Source organism: Arachis ipaensis, chromosome B03 (genome assembly GCF_000816755.2).
Source record: "Arachis ipaensis cultivar K30076 chromosome B03, Araip1.1, whole genome shotgun sequence".
In the NCBI taxonomy this organism is placed as follows: domain Eukaryota; kingdom Viridiplantae; phylum Streptophyta; class Magnoliopsida; order Fabales; family Fabaceae; genus Arachis; species Arachis ipaensis.
The window spans coordinates 94,903,788-94,917,192 of record NC_029787.2 but is presented as its reverse complement, the minus strand read 5'-3'; the positions used below and the strand labels follow the sequence as shown (position 1 = coordinate 94,917,192).

General features: G+C 33.8%; 2 long non-coding RNA genes across 2 annotated transcripts in view; one reads left to right on the top strand and one right to left on the bottom strand.

The window, feature by feature from the left end:
• Positions 761-4,036, bottom strand: LOC110270243. Its single transcript, XR_002359551.1, has 3 exons — positions 3,966-4,036; positions 3,692-3,837; positions 761-803 (listed from the first exon to the last, which is right to left on the bottom strand). It is a non-coding gene; the product is annotated as an uncharacterized LOC110270243 (long non-coding RNA).
• LOC110270244 overlaps positions 4,428-13,405 on the top strand; it is a 13,144-nt gene continuing 4,166 nt past the window's right edge. The window contains exons 1-2 of the long non-coding RNA XR_002359552.1: positions 4,428-4,557; positions 9,808-9,811. This is a non-coding gene — a long non-coding RNA (uncharacterized LOC110270244). The remainder of the gene's footprint in view (positions 4,558-9,807; positions 9,812-13,405) is intronic.

Genomic DNA, 13,405 nt, shown 5'->3' with positions numbered 1-13,405 from the left:
ATTTTTAATTCTTTGTGAATTTGTATGTGTATGTGTGGTGTGCCTTTTAACTCTATATAAATGCTATTTGAATTGGACTTATAGGCTGCTTCTAAGGAAAATAATGAACTACCTACTCAAGCAGAAATATTTGTTGAGACTCGCCAAAGCACAAAGGGAAAATCATTGGATGAAAACACTCTGGATGTTATTGTAAGTATTAGGAGTTAATTTGGTTAAAATAGGTTATGGATTTCTTGTGTCTTGGCAATTTGTCCATCACTTGTGGTTACTTTTATGCTTGCGTTGAGTTAAAGAATCTTGACATTATTCTTAATCTCTATTATTTGTTTCGATGTTGTCAAATGATATATGCTTTTAGTCCAATTGTGTATTTACTCTTATTTTATTACTATTATTTTTCTTCACATTAATATAGCCCCTGTAACGACGCAACTTCCAGAACGTCATGATCATACCGAAAGTAAGGCGTTACCAACCTGCTTTCCTTTATTAACTATTTACTATTGAGCCTTTAGTTCGATATCGCGATTAAGTTTTATGGAAAATTCCAGAAAAATTTTGTTTTTATTCATTAAAATCATGTCGAAGAATCAACAAGCAATAATAATCACATAATTATTATTAATAATAAATATTGTACAAATAAAATTCAGGTACAACTCCTATCCCTCTGCATAAAATAAAAACTAAAGCTACAAAGGCGAGGGAATTCTATGAAAGAAACTCAAGTCATAAAATTAACTCATAAATAAGTTCCATAATCGCTCGCAGCTTTAAACGGAGTCTTCGAACCTGTGTCACTGAAAGGGTGGAAGATTTTGGGGTGAGAACAAACCACACGTTCTCAGTAGGGAATGAGAATGCCGTAAAAGTAATGATTAACATGCAAATAATTAACATGCTCAAGGAAACTATATTTTTATCAAACCTTTTTGAAAATACTTTTGGTTTTACTTTAGCTAATTAATTACCTCTTCAAAATCTCTAAACTCAAACAAATTCTAATTATGAAACTAGTCACATTATCCATCTATCAGTCACATAATTAATTCTCAATTAAAACATCAATTCTTAACCAATTTAATACATTCAAGAAACTAATAGTACAAGCCAGAGATTCAGTTCAACATACAAACAAGTCACAGGAAGACAAACAGCACAATCACAGGGAAGTACAATGAGCAAACCCAATCAAATGCAAATGTGCAAACAAGGATGATGCATGTCTAGCCCTAGTGCAGGTAATGAGCTCATTTGTCGGTTACATACCCGCTCCCGACGTTACCCGAAGTCCTTTGATCAGGTAAGGCTTCCCTGTTGGCAACACCCATCGCAAGAGTCCTTTGAATTGCATGGCGGCACTAACAACCCACTGCAAGAGTCCTTTGACTTACAGGGCAGAGCTAGTCTGCCCAACACACTCACTGTAAGAGTCCTTTGACTTACAGGAGCACACTCACATACACTTACTGTAAGAGTCCTTTGACTTACAGGAGCATACGCCAGTTATGTATTTTCTCGATACCTCTGTAAGAGTCCTCTGACTTACAGAATAGCATTATAGCTAAGTATCCCAGGGAAGCGCTCTTAGTGGTCGTACCACCATCTATCTGGCTGCCTTCACGCAGCAGATCATTACATAATCATTCTTTTTCTCATCATTCATTATCGTTCTCATTATTCATCATTACTTTCACATTCTTATGCAGTACCTTTTTCTTTCTCTATTCAATCATACTGTATAAACTTTACATCTTTCACTTTTGCAATATCTTGGCTCAAGCCATTTCTCTTTACCATTCGTTCATAAAAATCTCAATCATCAATTCAGTTCATAATCTCTGCTATGGCAATCTTGAGTCAAGCCAACTTTAAAACTATCTTTCATTTTAGTTCTCTATCAAAGACTCAAGAAAATCATTTATTTTTTAAATTCATTAAACACTTTTCAAAACATAACCTTTCATTAGAAGTAATCAAATAAAACTCTTTCTCAAGTTTACCAACTTCACAAGGATTCAAAAATCATCTCTCTTTCTATTCAAATTCAAATATTATTATTTCACCAAATTTTTAAAAAGGTAGTCCTTTATTTTAAGCCCAAAACATAACTCTTTCTATATTGAATCAAATTCAAAACATAATTTCTTTCTTAAATAATTCAAGTTCAAAACATAAACCCTTCCTTGGTAATTCAAATTCAAAATATTATAATTCTTTTCTTAACTAAATAAAACTCAAATAATATGATTATCGAAGTTCAAATCTTCTAAAATAACTTCTCAAATACAATCTCAGATTTTATAAAATTTCGGCAGCACCTCCCCTAAAACTCGGACTTAGCCACCCTTACGGGTTCCCTCTTTCTCAACAAATCACCAGCCCTTTTATCAGTAGTTTTCACAACAACGGAATCTCAGTAATCATTTCATCATAAATCAGTTTAACAATCGACATCCTAACAATAATTAAAATCAGAGTTTCCATAAATCGTCCTTTAAAGGTAGATCAGTCCAGCCTCCAGAATTCATAACTAATATTCCAAACACCATCCTTTCATATTTCTAGTTATTTTAAAAGTTATATAGTTATTAGCAAAGTTACCAATTTATTCTAAAGATCATACTTTAAGAAAATACTTTAGTAATCAACCTTCAATCCTTTAACCATTCTCAAAATCAACTCTAGTTAACCTTAAATCAACAATAACAACCAACTCAACATAATCAACTAAAATCTAAATTTCCAATAACTCTGAAATAATCAAAAGGCAGTCACAATTAAACCATTATCACAACAATTCCAAACCAAGCACAAGCTTGAATCAGTTCAATACTCAGTACAATATTATCCAGTCAAATTAACATATCCAGTAACCAATAATTTCTCAAACAAGCTTGCAACAATATCCACCATCATCAATTACATTTTAATTTCACAACTAAATCAAGAAATCAGCATAACCAGGAATTCGAATAATTAGTCACTTTCAAACAATTCAATAATGGCTCACAAATTACAATTCACAGCCTCAAATCAAAATTAGTTTTAATACCACACCAATCTTACTCCCACAACCTCATTCCAAACTTAATTCCACCAACCAATCTCTCATAACGAAACCATACATTCACAGCAACAATCCAAACTCAATTCATCAATTATCCATTCGACAGCTTTTCAATAATTAGCTCAGCATATTTCAATTTAATAAGTAATATTAAATGAATCATCACTTACAGCCACATTTCAACCAATTCCAACCCATCATAAGTTCATTTCACAGTCATTCTAATATATTAAAATTCCAATCTAATATCAAATAATTCAAAATAAAATTCACAACCAGATTTCAACCAATTCAGCAATATCACATAAGATCAGAATTTCCAACAAATCCATCAAAATTAGAAAACCAATATCAGTCACAGCATTAACCAAAATTAATCTTGTCAAGTTAATTACTCACGATAACAAAACCCAGTGACATTCTCCGACATAACCTAAACTCAATAAACTAATTGAAACACCAGAATATCATCTCAATATCAAACTTAATCCAAATTCCACAACCTCAAACCAAGCTTATTCCTATCAATTAATCATATTTGTGAATTATTTGGAATTACTTACTAAACCTCATTGGCATTCATAGTTAAAACTGTTAATTTTGAAAAAAATCCCCTACCTCAATTAGCCGTAATTGAAGAATTTAAACGCGGTAAACCCAATATTACGAATCCACAGCAGCAGCGGTGCTCCATCAAATCCCAGCACCTATTCTTAGCTTCGGTGGTGACTTAGCAGCAGTTTCCAAATAGAGCCGGCAGCTACCTCCAGTAATGGCGGCGGCAAGGTAATTTACAATAATCTCTTTATACAATACAAACAGTTCAGGGACAAGCTTCAAAGTAGAAACAAATTGGTAGGACAAGGAAGCAAAAACAGGGGATAGAGCTCACCAAAACAGTAGTGGTTCTAAGGGTGGTTTCCTGGGCAGCTTGAATGTTGGTTTCCCGGTGACAGAGGGTTCCGGCAACTTGTAGAATTCAGAGGCAGAGGCAGAACAGGGGATAAAGATGAGTAGTGACATGGATAAATAGCTTTAGAATCAGAACCATATCCTCGGTAAGCTCCAACAACCTTCCCGGCGACAGCTACGGCGACGCGGTGGTTCGGTGACGGCGCTACAGCCCTTGTCGAGCTTTGGCGTCATCAACGGTGATGCCTCTCAGTACCATTGCGTTCTGTTCGACGACGGCCAAGCCTCCTTCCCAGCGACGACGTTCGAGCTCCCTTCCTCAACGGCAGCTCGAAGGCAGACCAGCGGCGATGGTGACGACCAGGATGAACGGCGACGAAAGCGGCTGGCTCCAGCGACGGTGACAGGTCATGATGAGGACGACGATGGCGACGACACGGTGGCTTTCCTCGGCGGCGAGCTCGCAGCAGACGCGATGCCACTCTCCTCTGTTTCTCTCTTCCTTCTCGGCGTGGGTGGATAGCAGGACGGCGAGCAAGACGCGGCTGGGTGTGACGGAGTGCGGTGGCAGTGTTGCTCCTCCCCCTTCTTCGCTGGCGCTCTCTCTTCCTGTCTTCTCCATATGTGTGCGTGCGTGTGTATAGTGAGTAAATGAGTGTGAGTGCGTTGGTGAGGCTGAGAGTGAGAGAGGTGAGTCTGTGCATGTGTCATGTGGTGAGGGTAACGGTAGTGGGTGGTATGCTAGGGTTTGGAGGGTGGTGGCTGTTGTAGGAAATTATGGTTTTTGGGTTTGATTTGGGAATTAGGGTTAGAAATTAGGATTTTATAAAGAAATATGGATAGATATGAATAGATATTTTGATAAAATTGGAGAGTAGAACAATTTTAAAATCAAGTGTACTCTATTAAAAATATTTAGGAACATTATTTATCATCCTATTGCTAAGTTCAATCAATTATTTCTAATTTACATTATAAAATGAACAAATTAATTATATTCTGTAAAGTACAATTTAAATTCAAATATCAATTTTCTAGATTAAATCATACAAATCTCTATTATTTTTCTATCTCTGAAACTTTAATTTCAATTTATAAAATAATTAATTATAATAAAAATGGTACATAAATATTAATTGACTTAAACTTAAAGTATTTATAAATATTAATCTAATCATTTCTAATAAAATAATTTTTAGGATTTCAAATTAATAACATAATTCATTCAAAATAAAATTTATTTAAATTAAATTATACAATTCTTCTTATTTTTCAATTATCAAAATTATAATTTCAATCATACCAAATATCTAATAAAGATTATACAAAAATTCTAATTAATTTAAACTCCAATTATTATGAAATTCTATTTAATTACCTTTAGTAAAATAATTTTCTTAAAATAAATCACAAATAACTAATTATTTGATTTTCAAAAATTAGGGTTGTTACAGGCACACTTGCAAGCTGAGAATGAAAAGTCTAAAGAATCAGCAATTAGAGCTTTCCAATCCATATTTGGGAAAGAGAAGGCAGAGAGAGTGCGATGTTACGGAAGAGTTACCACACCAACTTTGTTGAAGAAAAATGAAGACATTGCCACCCTTAAGCAGCAACATGCAACTGAGAAAGCAACATTAGAGAATAAGGTTGATGTGATGCAAAAAGAAGTAGATGAACTAAAATCGCTTGTTAAGATGATGTTGCAACAAAAAAGCTCAGGAGTGGACCTTGACATGTTAGCTGCTCAATTAGGAAGCACTTTAGGCAATCCGAACAATGATGCGCATGAAGCGGTATTATTTGTTATTAAAGTTTCTATATGTTATCATATCTTAAATAATGGTTGACTATGATGATGTTGATTCAATTGTTTTGTGTATCTAAATAGAAGAATGTTATGATATATATGTTTGTCCTCTCTCTCTCTCAAACATTTTTATTTAACATTATTAGTATTAAAGATGTGTAGTTTTATATTTGATTTTTTTTTGTTTACAGGAAAACTATGTTGAAGGGGAAATCGAACTTGATTAAGGTCAAATTTTTAAAAGCAAATGTTATAGAGTACAAGTCATGAACTTGTGGACATGATGACTATTTGCTACTTAGCTATTTCAACTCTCTTTTGTTATTATATTTTTGGCAAACTTAGATGATATTGTGGATCTTACAACAATTTTTATAAGTTAAATTTGATGGGAAATGTTCAATTATTTTTCTTTAGTGACTTGATTCAAATAGTTTAGATTATTTATTGACACTAAATAATTAAAAAAACTGAAATTAATTTCATTCACGAGAAAACTATTGTAAATAAAAAATTATATATTACAAAAAAATCGTTGTCAATAGTTACAAAAGACAATGGTGTTAAAACCGTTGTCAAAGATGACTACATAATAAAATCGTTGCCAAAATACGACTTCAACGGTAACGCTTTAAAACGGTTTTCTTAGATGACTATAAAATGGCAATGGTATTAAAACCGTTGTCGAAAAATGACATCAACGGTAACGCTTTAAAACCGTTGTCCTAGATGGCTATAAACTGGCATTGGTTTTAAAACCATTGCCGAAACCTGGCACCAACGGTAACAGTTTAAAACCGTTGGCTATATGAATAATAAAACCACAACAGTTTAAAATCGTTGCCTATCCTGTTACGGTATTAAACCGTTGTCATATTAATAGGAACGGCTCTAAACCGTTGCTTATCGGGTAACGGATCAAAACCGTTGCTTAAAATTTTCCGTCAAAACCGTTGTCTATGCCACTAACTGTGGCAACAATTTTCTGTTACCGTTGTCTTAGGTAAAAACCATTACCTTTGAGCAATGGTAACGGCCGCATATACCACAGGTCAAAAACCGTTGCCAAAGCATTGCCTAAAGTTTTGGGAACGGTTTTTCAATCTACGACAACGGTTTTTGACCATTGTGAAAATCCTTATTTGTTGTAGTAAGTGTTGGATTATTGATTTGATTTGCTATTTCTTGATGCTGAAATTATTCATTGTTTGACTCTTTGTTGAGGTTACAATTTGTTACTTGATTTTGAGTTCTTAATGCTTAATGTTTTTGGATACCAAGTGTATGTCATTGCCTTCAAAGCAATCTACATCCTTTGAATTGCATGTTGCAGCTAGCCTGCATGTGATTTGATTTCATTCTCTATGATAAGGCAATTGTATATTATCAATACATTTTTTGTTAGGTGATGCTTGTTTATGATTGACCCTTCTTCACATTACCTATTTCATGCATTGAGATTTTGGAATTGTGAAATTGGATCGAAAGCTTACCTAGTGACATATTTTTGAGCTTTTTAAAGCTTTGTGGACCATGCTTGCTATGTGATTGATTTTAATTTCTATCTTCTTTTTCCTAAGTTCCATAAGCACCCATGTCTTCCACTTCTATGTCAATTAGGTATTGCAAATAAAATTCAAAGTGTGTCATTGATTGATGTGTAAGTTTTATATTCCATTTGGTTCATTAAAATTCCTTGCATATCAATCAATGTCTATTCATTATCCAATTCACAATTGCTTGATTATTTGCTTGAATGCTTTTATGCTTCTTTATTGCTTGTTTGGTTGTCTTAACCTACAAGTTTCTTTGAAGTATTTCAAGCACACTAAAATGAGTGAGGTGCATACTTTCTTTGTGTAATCGTGACATAGCTTCTATATTAGTGTGTGTGTTCTAAATCGCGCGCAAACTTAGAACTCACACATTATTCTCCTTAATGTCACACTAATTCACTCACTTCATTCTAGTGATTCACCTCATCCCAATAATTTATGCTTCCTTGCTTTTGCATTTTCTCATCTTACGGTGCTATTTTCTATTTTTCATGGATGAGTAATCATAAGCAAAAACGGAAGCAGAAGAAAGAACATGCAGCAATCGGTTGATCCACCAGCTGAAGGTGGCAACCCGAAAAGTCGCCGTACCCCCTTGCTCATCTTTGAATGCACCGAGGACGGTGCAAACTTTTAAGTGTGCGGAGGTCGTCTGACCAATCGGCATTTTTGGGTGACAATTTCTAATCCCAACACTTTCGCATTTCAATTTTTAGGTCTTTTAGTATTTTTAGTTGCATTTCCTTAAGTTTGCATATATATATATATATAAAAAAAAAGGAATTAAACTAAGGAATTTTTACCTTTCTCAATCACAACATTGCATTTAGGATATATATATATATATAAGCTTAGTCAAAATAATAAAATTTTTCAAGAAATTTATCTATAGGGCACTCCAATTGATTGAGAAAATTTTTTTTTCTTGAAACTTGCTCGAATTATATATTGTGGAACATGTTTTTGAGCTAAGAATACATAAGCATGTGAGTTTTGAGCCTAATTGTGTGGTTATATCATATAACCACTATTTTCCATTCTTGTGTGTATTTTATTCACTTTCTATGATTGTAATCTTTGATTTGTTTGATTCTTTATGTCCATTATTTTGTGTATGAATGCATTTATATGATTGAGGCCTTCATTTCAAAAAGCTCACTTATCCAAATAGCCTACCTTTTATCTTCCATTGTTAGCCAATTTTGAGCCTATGTTAATACCCTTTTGTTCTTAATTTTAGCACATCACTACCCCTAAGTGAAAAACAATAAATATCCCTTGTTTGGATCTTTGATTAGCTTAGGCTAGTGAGAGTTTGTATCATTAATAAGGGTAACTTGGGAACATTGGTTGGGATAAAAGTATGTTTTTGTATTTTTATTAAAAATCTTTAGAATTCGGTACATACTCATGCATTAAATGTTTAAACCATATGCATTGATACCTTTGTATATAATTCATCAAAAAGAAGAAGAGAAAAGAAAAAGAAAAATAAAAGAAAAAATGTAGAAAATAGAAAAAGAAAAAGAAAGAAAAAGAAAAGCAAAAAATAAAAGGGGACAAAATGCCCCAAAGTAAAGTAATAATACCAATGCATATGGAATGTGAATTAAAGAGAATGCATGAGTGTGTGGAAAAAAGTGAAGAATGGGTAGTTAGGTTTGTATTAGAATTGTATAGGTTGTCATAGGTTAGGTGGAAAGCTTAGGTTAATCAAAGATTCAAATTTCAAGCTCACTTGACCAAATGCAATCTTACCTTGACCCTAGCCCCATTACAACATTTGGATAAGTCCTCATGATATTTGTATGCATGCATTGAATAATTGTTGATTGTTAGATGAAAAAAAAATCTTAGAAAGCATGATTAGGGGAGAATTTAGTGAATCAACCCTATACACTTGAGCGACTAGAGCGGATACACATCCGATAAGGGTTCGATTGCTCAATTACATGTTTTCACCTATGATCATCTCCTTTCTTGCAAGTTTGTAAATTCTTTTCAATAACTCAATTCAATTGTGGATTTAATCTGGTTGTTAATACCTTAGCCCTTATGTTTATATATGTATTCTTGGGAATTGATTTATTTTGACCAAGTAGTGCATGCATTTAGATGGATTGCATGTAGATAGATTGCATATAGATAGTTTACTTGCATTGAATAAATGTTAATACCCTTTGTCTCTTTCTTGAGTTTAGCATGAGGACATGCTTAGTTTAAGTGTGGGGAGGTTTAATAAACCCCAATTTTGTGGTTTATCTTGTGTTGAATTTGGTGGGTTTTATCAACTTATCTCACATTTATTCAATGAGATAGCATACTTTTGTAATTCTCCCTAAATTTGTGCTTAAGAGTGAAAACATGCTTTTTGCGCCTTTACATTACTAATTTTAATTCACTTTAATCCCATTTGATGCCTTGATATGTTTGTTGAGTGATTTCAGATTCATAAGGCAAGTATTGGATGGGAGAAGTGAAGACAAAAGCATGCAAAATGGAGAATTCATGAAGAAATGAGCATTTGGAGGACTCAAGGCCACGCGCACGCGTCATTCACGTGTACGCGTGAGGAGGACATTAATAGCCACGTGTAAAGACTCAGATTTTTTTTGAAATATAAATATAAACAAGTTATAATTTATTTTATAAATTGGAGTTCCTGATTTTTTAGAAATTAATTTTTAATTTAAAAACAAAATTTAGTTAATAATATTTTTATCGAGTTCGATATTTGTCGATATGAGTAAATATCGGTACTTCTCGGTGAACGTAGCTTTGCTAATGCTTTACCGTATATCTTTTATTGTTATGTTGCTAATGTCATTTATATTAGTAACTCATATATATTATTACTTGTGTTTTAATATATCCAATTTTCATAATTATCTGTTTAAGATATTTATAACTTGAACCGCCGATTCAATTACACCAAAACTTGACACCTCGCCATATTTATTAATGATAATTATCACTATATTCACTTCATTTACTTATCTATTCATTTCATTCACGGAAGGCATTGAAAAAAAAAAGAAGAAAGAACCGAATGCCACAAGGAAAGAAAGAAACCGTGGATTACCTTAAGTATGACACCTAATAAATGCTTAGCATCACAAATCACCACTAGCCTTGATATTTTCATTTTACTTCATGCATCACCGAAAGAATAATAGAAAGAGAAGTCAAGAGAGACTGAAACGTAAGGCCATGGAACCGTGAAGCTTTCTTTCACAATTTCTTGCGATTCGTAATTCCAATAAAAAAATTTAATCCGATAAAAGTGTTCGTATCCTCCTCCTTTACACGTTAGCATTATTTTTGTTCGATAGAAACTAACGGTGATATAGCTTCTCTTCTCCTTGAGTTCAGCTAATTGGAGTTCTAGAAGGCACAGACGATTTCTGACGCTTTCCTCTTCAGCAGCTCAGTCAAAAAGTTTTTTCGGACCTTTCGTTGATTTTGATTTCATACAAAGGTAGAGGTTTGTTTTTAAAATTAAATACTTTAATTTAAGAATGCCTAGAAAGCTTATTAAATAATTGCAAATAATCACAAGTGTGTTGTATTACTAATTGATGAGGATTGGTTGATTTATGGTTGTGAATGGTGTTTAATTGGTGTTGTTTGTCAAACTGAAACATGAATTGAGTTTGGATTGAGATTGTGTTTGTTGCTGAAATTTTTAGTTATGTTAATTTCTTGGTTTGGTTCTTTATCTGAGATTTATTTGATGATAGTGGGCTCTGTTGCAAGCTAGTTTGGGAATTATTGGTAATTAAGTATACTAGCTTGATTGGATATTGTTGTATTGAATTTTTAAAGTGAACCGTTGGTTACTAAACTGAAATAAAGTAGGTTAATTATTGAAAAAATAAGGGAGCCCAGGGGGTGTTGAAGTCTGATTTTTTTAAGAGAATATTTTATCTGAGTTTTTGTAAAAGTATATGAAAAAGTGATTTTGTTTTGAAACCTGATTTAAATATGTATTTACATTAAGAAGCAAACTTTGTATTAAAAATCTGATTTACAGGCTTATTTGAGAAATGATTTTGAAATTGAACCTGGTTAGCTTTTAGACTTATAAAATGATTTGGCATTGGAATTGGAATGTTTGATTTATCAAGGATGATCTTTGAAAATCGAAAATAATTTGGTTGGGACCCTGGAAGGGTGGCATAGTCTGAATTTTAGAGGAAATGCTACCGAAATTTTTATTAAATTAATTGGGATTTTGTTTGAAATTCTATTTTAAAAAGATTTGGTTTTGGAAAATTAAATTATTTGAGATTTATTTAGTTAAGAAAAGATTTATTCTATTTTGAATTCGATTTATTAAGAAAAGTATAATGTTTTTAAATCCAATTTTGTAAGGAGAGATTTTGTTTTTAAGTGTTGTTTTGAGTTCGTTTTTTTTTAAGAAAAGGAATCTCTTTCACAGGAGAGCAGAGAACAAGGATTTAAAGAATATTTTGACTTAAAGAGATTGTCTGCCACAGGAGAGTAGAGAACAAGGATTTAAAGAATATTTTAACTTAAAGAGATTGTCTGCCACAGGAGAGCAGATGTGACATTGTTTGGGCCTTAGTGCCAAATGTAAAGTAGGGAAGCTGAAGAACGAAACTCTCGCACGATCTAGAATTTTCGCAAATAAATTCCCGTTGTAAGTATAGCTTCTAGACCGACAAGAATTCCTTTCTTACAAAAGTTTTGGTTGTCACAAGTAACAAACCCCTTTAAAATTGATAACCAAAGTATTTAAACCTCGGGTCGTCTTCTCAAAGAACTGCAGGGAGGTGTTCTTATTATTGGTTATGAGTTTTGTAAATTGGGGGTTTTGAAAGTAAGGAACAAGTAATTTAAAAGACAAATAAAATAAATAAATAACTGTAAAATAAGCTCTTGGCAAGGTATGAAAATTCGGAAGTCCTATCCTAGTTGTAACACCCTAACTACCAAAGCTCACACTTCCGGCTGCGCGACTCTGATAGCTCGGACATTACGACGACTTTTATACTATTTAATACTAAAATATGAGCCTGTTTGAAACTTTAAACCGCAAAACCGCTCCCAAAAATACTTCCATTATACGACATACATCCGTACATATCCCTAGGACCAAACAATCCAACCATCAACCAAATCACCACAATCCAACAGAGTCCCAATTGCAAACACAGATAGGAAGTTCAAGCACAAACAAACAGTTACAGCAAGTAGAACAATTAGCAGTTAATCACAAAGGCAAACCAAGTACAATATGCACACCCAAACAATGTCACATAGATGCATATGATGCATGCCTGTCCCTAGTGGTTGATGATATCATCTGTCGGTTATATAGCCAACCCGACACGTCCTGGTAGCTAACCATGGACAGAAACACCCATCGCGGAGCAAGTAGGTTTGAGCTACAACCCCATTGCTACTACCCACTCAACCCAGAGCCAGTGGAATAACCACTACTGCGGCTACTACCCAGGCGGGTGTTTAAAAGCTCAACCTGGAGCGAGTGGAATCACCACTACTACCGCTACTACCCAGGCGTCACAGTCTCTAACCTGGAGCAAGTGGGACGAACCACAACCCTTGCTACTACCCAGGTATCTGAAACATATATTCATTCAGTTCCAGCCATGGATCAACATCCATCTCAGCCATCCGGCTTAAATTCAAAATTCATAGCCAGCCATACGGCCCATAACTCATTCGGCAATCAGCCATAAATCAATATCATACACAGCCTTTCCGGCTCACAGTTCAATCCAAAACTAGCCAATATTCATAATCATACACAGCCATTCCGGCCCATAACAAAACAGCACTTCCACCGTTCAACATCATTAAATTCATAAAACCGGAATTTAAGCCATAAATTACTTTTCTCAAGCCATTTCACTCTGAAATCAAATTTCAACTCTTTTCAGTCTTGGCTTTAAAGATCTCATTTTCTCAAATCATCTCAGGCTCATAAGCCAAATTTACTCAAAGTGAGTCTCCTTTTGAAAACAAAGCCACTCTCGGAATTCTCTTTCCAAAACTTCCAAAACCATG